Source organism: Callorhinus ursinus, unplaced genomic scaffold (assembly GCF_003265705.2).
Source record: "Callorhinus ursinus isolate GAN/ISIS: 27379988/994484 unplaced genomic scaffold, GSC_fseal_2.0 scaffold8, whole genome shotgun sequence".
In the NCBI taxonomy this organism is placed as follows: Eukaryota; Metazoa; Chordata; class Mammalia; order Carnivora; family Otariidae; genus Callorhinus; species Callorhinus ursinus.
This window is the reverse complement of record NW_027397070.1, coordinates 40,360,303-40,369,294: the sequence shown is the minus strand read 5'-3', so window position 1 is coordinate 40,369,294 and position 8,992 is coordinate 40,360,303. Positions and strand designations below refer to the sequence as shown.

Sequence of the window (8,992 nt, the reverse complement as noted above, 5' to 3'; positions counted from 1 at the left end):
CAGATGGGTAAAAAGGTCTCAGGGCACAGAATATTTTGTGGTGGTGGTAGGTCTTCTATGACAGGGTGCTCCTAATTTACATTTGTTTCAGGTTTATGTATTTATTTTTTTTTTGGCTAGAAAAAATCATTTTACACCGTCACAGAACAAACAGTTGTATTTTTTCGCTCACAACTTACAGAGCTCATTTAATGCAACTTTTGTTGGTTCTACACATTTCTGACCATCACAAACAAATTCTTCCCTATGGGAGGTTAGAAGGATATGTGCCCAAACTCCCCTGTGCCCTGAGGCTACATTTGTGGTCGAAATCATATTCATCCTCCCAAGCCCTGCTCAAGTGCTTCCTCCTCTGTGAAGCCTTCGCGGTTAACCAGGTAGAATTGAAATGGACCTTCACATAGCACTTTGTACTCTGTGCTCTAACAGCTTGTTTATGAGGCTGTTTGCCTGCAAAGGCTTTAAGCATCTAGTTGTTTATCTTTGCCCTGAGGAGTATCTGACACATAATGTGGGCTTACTAAATATTTTGTCCTGATCTTTTGGGGAAGAGAAGTCAACCTAATTAGACAAGAACCAGGACAGGACCTAGAGGAAAACTGATGGTGGGGGCAGGAAAGGTGCTCCTTGACAGTCTTCCTCTTTTCAGAGGAGAAGCTAGTACTATCCTCTGCCGAGTTCTGGTTTACTCAGCTTTCTGCATGGGTAGACCTACCTCCCCAAGAAACACACATAGTTCTATTAATAGATACAACTCAAAGACAACAGCTCCAAAAATAACTTCTTCTTCAAGGTCAGTGCAAGGCCACAGAAACACCATTCTGGTCAACCCACTGAACCAATGTGTAGACGTTGGGTCCCAGGTCAAAAGACTCCCAATCCTCATGGATGGGGTACTGTGGAGTGTTAGCAGGGTCACATTATGGCTTTCATGGGACGTAGGCACTTGTGCCTTTGTGGGCTCATCCTTCCATAAAAATACACTCAAAATTATATTTTGTATCTACATTGGCAGAAAAACAACTATAATCCAGCCTTGACTCATTTTTTATATATTCATTATTCTTATATTCATCTCCTGATTTTATTTTTTTTAAGATTTTATTTATTTATTTGACAGAGAGACACACCAGCGAGAGAGGGAACACAAGCAGGGGGAGCGGGAGAGGGAGAAGCAGGCTTCCCGCGGAGCAGGGAGCCCGATGCGGGGCTCGATCCCAGGACCCTGGGACCATGACCTGGGACCGTGACCTTGGCCGAAGGCAGACACTTAATGGCTGAGCCACCCAGGCACCCCTCATCTCCTGATTTTAAAAGAAATTAAAATTAAAACATTTTCATGGGTCTCTAAAAGTACCGTGGGACTGCATTAGTCTGGGTTCTCCAGAGAAACAGAAGCAATAGGAGATATATGGATATAGAAGGAGATTTATTATAAGGAATTGGCTCGTGTGTTATTGGAGGCTGAGAAGCCCACAATCTGTAGTCAGCAAGCTAAAGACCCAGGAGAGCTGATATGGTGTAAGTTCTGTTCAAATGTGCGATTAAAGGCAGGAGAAAAATCAATGTGCCAGCTGAGAAATAATCAGGCAGAGAGAGTGAATTCTCCCTTACTCTGCCCTTTCTGTTCTATTCAGGCTTCCAATAGATTGGATGTGGCCTATCCACACTGGGGAGGACAATCTTCTTTACTCAGATCTATGGATTCAAATATTAACCTCATCCAGAAACATCCTTACAGACATTCCCAGAATAACGTTTAACCAAATATCTGGGCATCCAGTAGCCCAGTCATGTTGACCCATAAAATTAACCATCACGAGTCCACCCTCATCAACTTGGCATCCATGTGCGTCTCCTTAAACCATATTTATTCTCCAAATAAAGACAATAAAAAGGCCATAAATCTGCCTAACATGATGCAACCATCTTGCATGCAACCAAAAATACACTAACTTCTTCCCCAGAAGAGGAGGTAAATTCCTTTAAAGATGTTTACTCTTCTTCTTGATATCCTGTAACTTGATGACTAGGATGTAAAATTAACAAATCTTTTAAACTATTATATAAAGACAATACATCTTATGTCCTCATTTCTGTAAATGGTCATGTGATCATAACAGGTACTTGTAACAATTTTCTTACACTAGGCATTCTGTATTCCTTTTACCTTCAGCAAGCACCTCAGTTAGTCACGTTTCTTTACCTGATGGGGTGACCCAAACCTTCATTCCTGTTGAGTCTGGGCCATTAGCAGTCCTGCCTGGGTTGAGCTGTTGTAGTTTTTTGCTGACCTTACTCACAGTGCATGGTAATATCAAAGGACACCCTTAGAGATCTCCTATATTCCAGACATACTCTTCTTTACCTCCATTGTGCATTTGCAGCCCAATTTCCCCTTGTTAGTGAAGACCAATTACCCCAGTCAGCACAGTAATTCTCTTCTCTGCCTGTTGATTCAGGGACATGAGGGGTCCAAACTGGCTGGGCTGTAATCTTAACTTCTAGTTCAATGGAATCATTGTCATGTCTCCTGGTGAAAACATTCCTCCCTTTGGGACGAAGACCTCTAGGCCAGCAGAGCATAAGGTCATGGGAACAGGAAGCAAAAATTTTGCTAGTGAGCAACTAGGGGTAACAGTGAGTGGTGCCCCTCCCATTTCCATCTCTTGCTTCCTGGACCTATGAACCCTGGCTATGGGGGAAATGGCCCCATATACTGACCCTAATTCAGAGTTGATAGAACCTTCTGGAGAATTTCACCCCAGCCCTGCAAGGTATTGCCACCTAACTGGCATTATAACTGAGTGTTCAAAAGATCATTCCACTATTCTATCAAACCATATGCTTCAGAGTGGTGGGGACCATGGAAAGACTAGTGAATTCCATGAGCACGGACCTATTGTGGCACTTATTTTGCTGGGAAGTGAGTTCCTTGGTCAGAAGCAATGCTGGGTGGAATACCATAGTGGTGTATCAGGCATTCTGTAAGTCCAAGGATGGCAGTTTCAGCAGAAGCATGGCACTACAGGGAAGGTAAATCTGTGTCCAGAGTGCCTATTCTAGGAAGAACAAAATGATGCCTCTTCCACGACAGAAGTGGTTCCATGTCATCATCCTACCCCCGGGTAAGTGAGATGATCACCCTGGAGAGTGGTGCCATGTCAGGGGCTCAGTGTGTGTCTCTGTTGCCAGCAGTTGAGGCACTCATCAGTTGCCAAGCTGGCCTCGGTGAGAACAAGTCCATGCTGCTGAGCCCTGTATAGCCACCATGCCTCGCACCATGGCCACTTCATTCATGAGCCTGTTGGGTGTTGGTGGGGTGGCTGGGGAAAGAGGCTGACTGTCCATAGGACAGGTCATCCAATTCATTTGAATATTAAAATCCTCCTCCGCTGACGTCACCCTTTGGTGAAAATTCACATAGGACACAAATATCTTCATGTTTCCCACCGCCCCCCCTCTATTCAGAGAAGTTTATCCACATAACTCTGCCTCAAATTTCCTTGTCACCAATTTTCCAATCATGCTTGTCCCAAATCCCTGACTGTCCAGTCAAACCACTGGCCACAGCCCATGAATCGATGTATAATCACACGTCTGGTATTTCTCCTCCCAAACAAAATGAAAACCCAGGCGCGCTGCCTAAGTTCTGCCCACTGGGAGGATTTCCCTTCACCACTGCCTTCAGGGCTGTCCCAGAGAGGGGCTGCAGTGTCGCGGCCGACCACATCCAGCTGTGCCTGCATATCATGAAGAGCCATCTGTAAACCAGGCCTGTGTCTTCTCTTCCTCTGTCCACTGATCGCAAGGAACTCCCCATGAGGTTACACGTGCGGGCTGGGAGAGAGACCGCAGGGGAGCCAGGGTGGGGGGCCATGAGCCTTTGGGCACTTCTCTGTGTTGTATCTTACTTCTGCCTTCAGGCCAGGGTCTGCTCAAGCAGGATCCTGTATATATATATATATATATATATATATATATATATATATTTTTTTTTTTTTTTAAGATTTTATTTATTTGAGAGAGAATGAGATAGAGCATGAGACGGGGGAGGGTCAGAGGGAGAAGCAGACTCTCCACTGAGCAGGGAGCCCGATGCGGGACTCGATCCCAGGACTCCAGGATCATGACCTGAGCTGAAGGCAGTCGCCCAACCAACTGAGCCACCCAGGCGCCCTCCTGTATATATTATTTCTGTTTGATGATGGAGTACACCATCATGGTTTGGTGGATTCTATAACATCTGGTTCACAATGGGGAGCTCAGGTTGCCTGGTGACTTGGTGGCCCATGGTTAAGTGTTCAGTCTTTGCTGAGGCCCAGGAGCAGACAAAGAGCTGTTTCTCAAAAGGAGAATAGTTAACTTCGGAGGATGGCAGGGCTTTGCTGCAAAATCCTAAGGGCTGAGTGCTGTAATTCACCTCTAATGGCCTGCTAAGGACTCCAAACAGCATCTCTATCTGCTGCTGGCCCTTCAAGCACCATTGGATTGACTGGCTCGTAAGGCCCTAGTGGCAGGACAGCTTGCGCGACAGCTTGGACCTGGGGCAGAGCCTTCTCCTTTCTGAGCCCACTGAAAACTAGCAGCTTTTTCGGTCCCTAGAGCTGGAGTAACACACCGGATGAGGTGTATGTTGCGTCCAAACACTAGAGGCCCACAGAACACTGTGTCTCTTTCTTGGTTGTAGGAGGAGCCAGATGCAACCTATCCTTCACCTTACCAGGGATATCTTGACATGTTCCACACCGCTGGACACCTAGAAATTTCACTGAGGTAAAAGGGCCCTGGATTTTTATGGGATTTGTTTCCTACCCTCCGACATGCAAATGTCTTACCGATAACTCTAGTGTAGTTGCTACTTCTCGTTTACGAGGTCAATCAGCTATTGTCATCAATGTAATGGGCCAGTGTGACATCTTGTGGAAGAGAAAAAGAGATCAAGGTCCCCGTGAACTAAATTATGACATTGGGCTGAAGGACTGGTATATCTCTGAGGGAAGATAGTGAAGATATATTGCTGGCCCTGACAGCTGAAAGCAAACTGCTTCTGGTAATCTGTACTAAAAGGTGTCAAGAAAAAAGCATTTGCCAGCCCAACGGCTGCATGTAAGGTATCAGGGACACTAATTTCTGCAATCCTTCCAGGACTGTGGTAGTGCTTTTGTTTACCATTTTTTCTAGATAGAGGCAGTCCTAGTGGCTTCAGTTGACCTTTCCTACCATAATAATCCTCACTCCACAGGTCAGGGAACCAAGGTGGGGATTAAACCAGCTGCTGAGTATATCTATTCCAATGATGCATTTTGGAACTAGGGAAATAACCACAGGATGGGCTTGAGGACTGCAATGGCCTGAATGTTTGTGTCCCTTCAAAATTCATAGGTTGAAATCCTAACCCCTAAAGGTGATAGTATGAATAGGTGGGGCCTTTGGGAGGTAATAGGAGTAGTGCTCTTGTAAAAAAGATCCCACAGGGCTCCCTAGCTCCTTCCACCATGCGAGGATACAATGAAAAGTCTGCAACTCAGAAGAAGGCCTTCACCCAACCATGCTGGCACCCTGATCTTGGACTTCTGGCTTTCAGAATTGTGAGCAACACATTTCGGTTTATAAGCCACCCAGTCTGTGGCATTCTTTTAAAGCAGCCTGAATGGACAAAGACAGGGACCCATTGGGCCCACTGGGAAATGAATCTGAGTTAAAATTCCATTATCACCTGACTTCCACAAGCCCCTACTCTGGTAGGCCACAGGGACATTTTGAGTCTCTTGGAATTAATGTCATTTTAGAATCAATTCTTAGTAGTCCCTGAAGGGCCTGATTATTTTCTTTTTCCCAATACACAGCTAAAAGTAAAAGTAAGAAGTTAAAGTTGTTAAAAAGTAAAAACGTTTAAGTAAAGCAAAAGGCCATAGGTCCCTTTGGGGAAGGCTAGGCTAGGAGAAAGTTTCACAGTATAAATTCTGGGCTCCTTCCTTAAGGGAACCTGCCTTTTCCTGCATTCATGGGGTTCTGGGTATTTAAATTGGTTCACCTCTGGGAACTAATTGAGGGGGCATGACTCTGTTTTTATGATTCAGGTTAGACTTTTGTTTATTTGACCTAGACTGCATCTGCTAATACAGATCAAGTAAGAATTTAGTAGGCTTCCTATGTGTTCCACTTTGAGGAACACCATGATCAACTAGCCAACACCATAGGTCTATGGGAGTCAGACTACTCTCATTGCTGCTTTGGTTCTGCTGTCCTTTACCATAACCATGCCCACTTTGCCTCTGGCAGTTGAGGGCTGATATTTGACCCCTACCATACCAGATTCCAATTACTCCCACTGCGTTCAGGTTTTTTAGGTTTTCCGATTCAGTCAGCAGTCCTGACTCTAAGGTCTGGCCTATAGAGAAGAGTGATTCCAGAGCTCTTCAAGGATGCCTGGGCTCCCTTCACGAATTGATTTCTCACAGCAGTGGTGGAGGGTATGTCTTCTGGACTCCCCCAGTGTGGGTGAGTAAATTTTTTTTTTTAAAGATTTTGTTTATTTATTTGACAGAGAGAGACAGCGAGAGCAGGAACACAAGCAGGGAGGGAGTGGGAGAGGGAGAGCAGGCTTCCTCCCGAGCAGAGAGCCGGATGTGGGGCTCGATCCCAGGACCCCGGGATCATGACCTGAGCCAAAGGCAGACGCTTAACGACTGAGCCACTCAGGTGCCCTGGGTGAGTAAATCTTAAATAATAAATCCTCTCTAAAATTCCAATCTCCCTAACCCTTTGACTTTCTTCCTCGACATTAAACTAAGGCTGGCAAGGCATTTCTAATTCACTCACTGTGGGTCACCTCTTGATCCATATTTCAGACAAACTGTTAGAGTCCTTCATGATTCCCTGAGCTGAGACATTAAATGCCGAATTTCTGCCTAGTGAACCCATGTCAATGAATTTGGCCTGATCCAACTTTACGTTCTTTCCACCATTATCCTACACCCCCAGGATTCATTCACACACACGTTCCCCAGATTTGTCTGCATAAATTAGAAAACTCAAATAGTTCTTTTGAAGGGTAGCACACCTCCTCATGGGTCCTATTTTGTAGCTCATCTTTAGGGGTCCGCTGGGACTTGAGTCTGGCTGTAGGTCTAGAAGCAGAGAAGTGATGGGGGTGGGTCCTGAGGAGAATCAGCATTGTCTCGCATGGCAATGCCTCAGGGGAGGACATTGCTGGGTTAGTGCCCTCGGATGAGAGGGAAAGGCTGCTACTGGAGGTGGGGAGGCTGCTTCCTCTGGCAAAGAAGACTCTTCAAAATTTGGGAGCTCAACATCCCTAGCTTCATCAGGGTCTTCTTACATGTCCCCATTCCAAGTTATGGGATCCCGTTCTTTCTCAGTCAATGTCTTTAACAGTAGACGCCTTGTGAGGGTAGGAGTTAAACTTGGGTTGTAATTCAGCTAGTGGCAGGACAACATTCTGTGCTTGATTTTCAGCAGGCTCAGCTCTGCACCTTCAGGAGATAAGGCTCTCTTCAGGGCAGACACAGAAGCTTTTAGGTCATTTGGCAGCATTTGAGCTGGGAATTCCAAACCCTGAACTCATCCTTTCCTTTCACCATTTTATCCACTGATAATAGGAGCAACCAGCCAAACTCATTATATTCTTTAATTTTCCATAATGTATGAAAAGGTATGATAGCATTATAAACACCATTACTTGGCTCCTTGCATCTTATAAGTGGTTGATTAGGAGTATCCAAAGGAATAATTTTGCATATCTCTATTGCCAGATTACTCCATGGACTATCAGTGTTCTTTCTACTACTAGAAATACAGTCATTAGCATCTTTAGGTCTAATAAGATTAGAAAGCCAATTTTAGACACCCAGAACCAATTCAGAAAACTCATTCTTAAAATTCTGTTCCTCTGGAAAGTAGAGAGAGAGAGAGAGAGAGAGAGAGAGAATCACTCCAGTTCTAGTACAAAGGTCTGAGAACCAGGAGGGCTAATGGTGTAAGTTCCAGTCCAAGTCTGAGATCAAAGGCTGGAGAAGATCAACATGCCAGCTCAAAGACAGGTAGAAAGAATGAATTCTCCCTTACTCTGCCTTTTTTGTTCTATTCAGGCCTCCAGAGGACTGGATGAGGCCCACCCACATTGGAGATGGCAATCTGCTTTACTCAGTCTACTGATTCAAATGTTAATCTCATCCAGAAACTCCCTCACGGACACACCCAGAAGAATACTGTTTAACCAAATATCTGGGCACTTTGTGAGCCAGCCAACCTGACACATAACATTAACAATGATGGGAACCTAGGCACTTGGTCTACTGAGTCTATTGGAGCAGTCAGCCCTGGGTGTTAGGGTGTAGATTACATATGGTCCTTTCCTTGGAGGTATGGCTTTGTAAAGAGGACCCATAGGAAAGATGGCTCTGCTCACACAGTGGTCACCTGGGTTTCCTGCAAGGGGTCTTGAGCGTGAAGGCTGGTGCCCATGCATTATCCAGAGGGTGACAAAGTGAGAAAGACAGATTTTGCAGCTAAGATTTTCAGCGCAAATCCTACCCACCTATATATTCAAATCACAGACCATAGTCTATGCACCTAAGGCCCATTTCATATAACTTTACATCCATATCAAGGAAATTCAATCTTTGAGAAAATAAACATTGAACCAGCTTCAAACAAGTCAGATCTCCTGTTTATTTTTAGTTCTCTGAATGCGTGCAGATCATCACCAATGCAATGAAGAAAATGCAGATGCTTCCCATAATTACCCAGCTAATAAATTAGGGCTGAAAGGCGGCTGGGGATAGTGTGTTCTGTTGACCTTGGCTAGGGAAGCTCAAGGTAGTCCTTGAAGAACAAGTGAGATGGGTGGGGTGGGGAATGGATTAGACACTCCTGGCTGGTGCATCCTGAGAGAAGGCTTGAGTGAGGGTATAGTGTGTCAAAGAGTGGATCTCAAGGGGCCTACATAGAATGAGGAGTGTGTGGGGTG

The 8,992-nt window shown here is 45.1% G+C and overlaps 1 long non-coding RNA gene across 1 annotated transcript; it reads left to right on the top strand.

Annotated features, from left to right (window-relative positions):
- The first annotated feature begins 4,043 nt into the window (after positions 1–4,043).
- Positions 4,044–8,660, top strand: LOC141373176 (uncharacterized). Its single transcript, XR_012378881.1, has 3 exons — positions 4,044–4,776; positions 6,345–6,504; positions 8,112–8,660. It is a non-coding gene; the product is annotated as an uncharacterized lncRNA (long non-coding RNA).
- Positions 8,661–8,992: the final 332 nt, after the last annotated feature.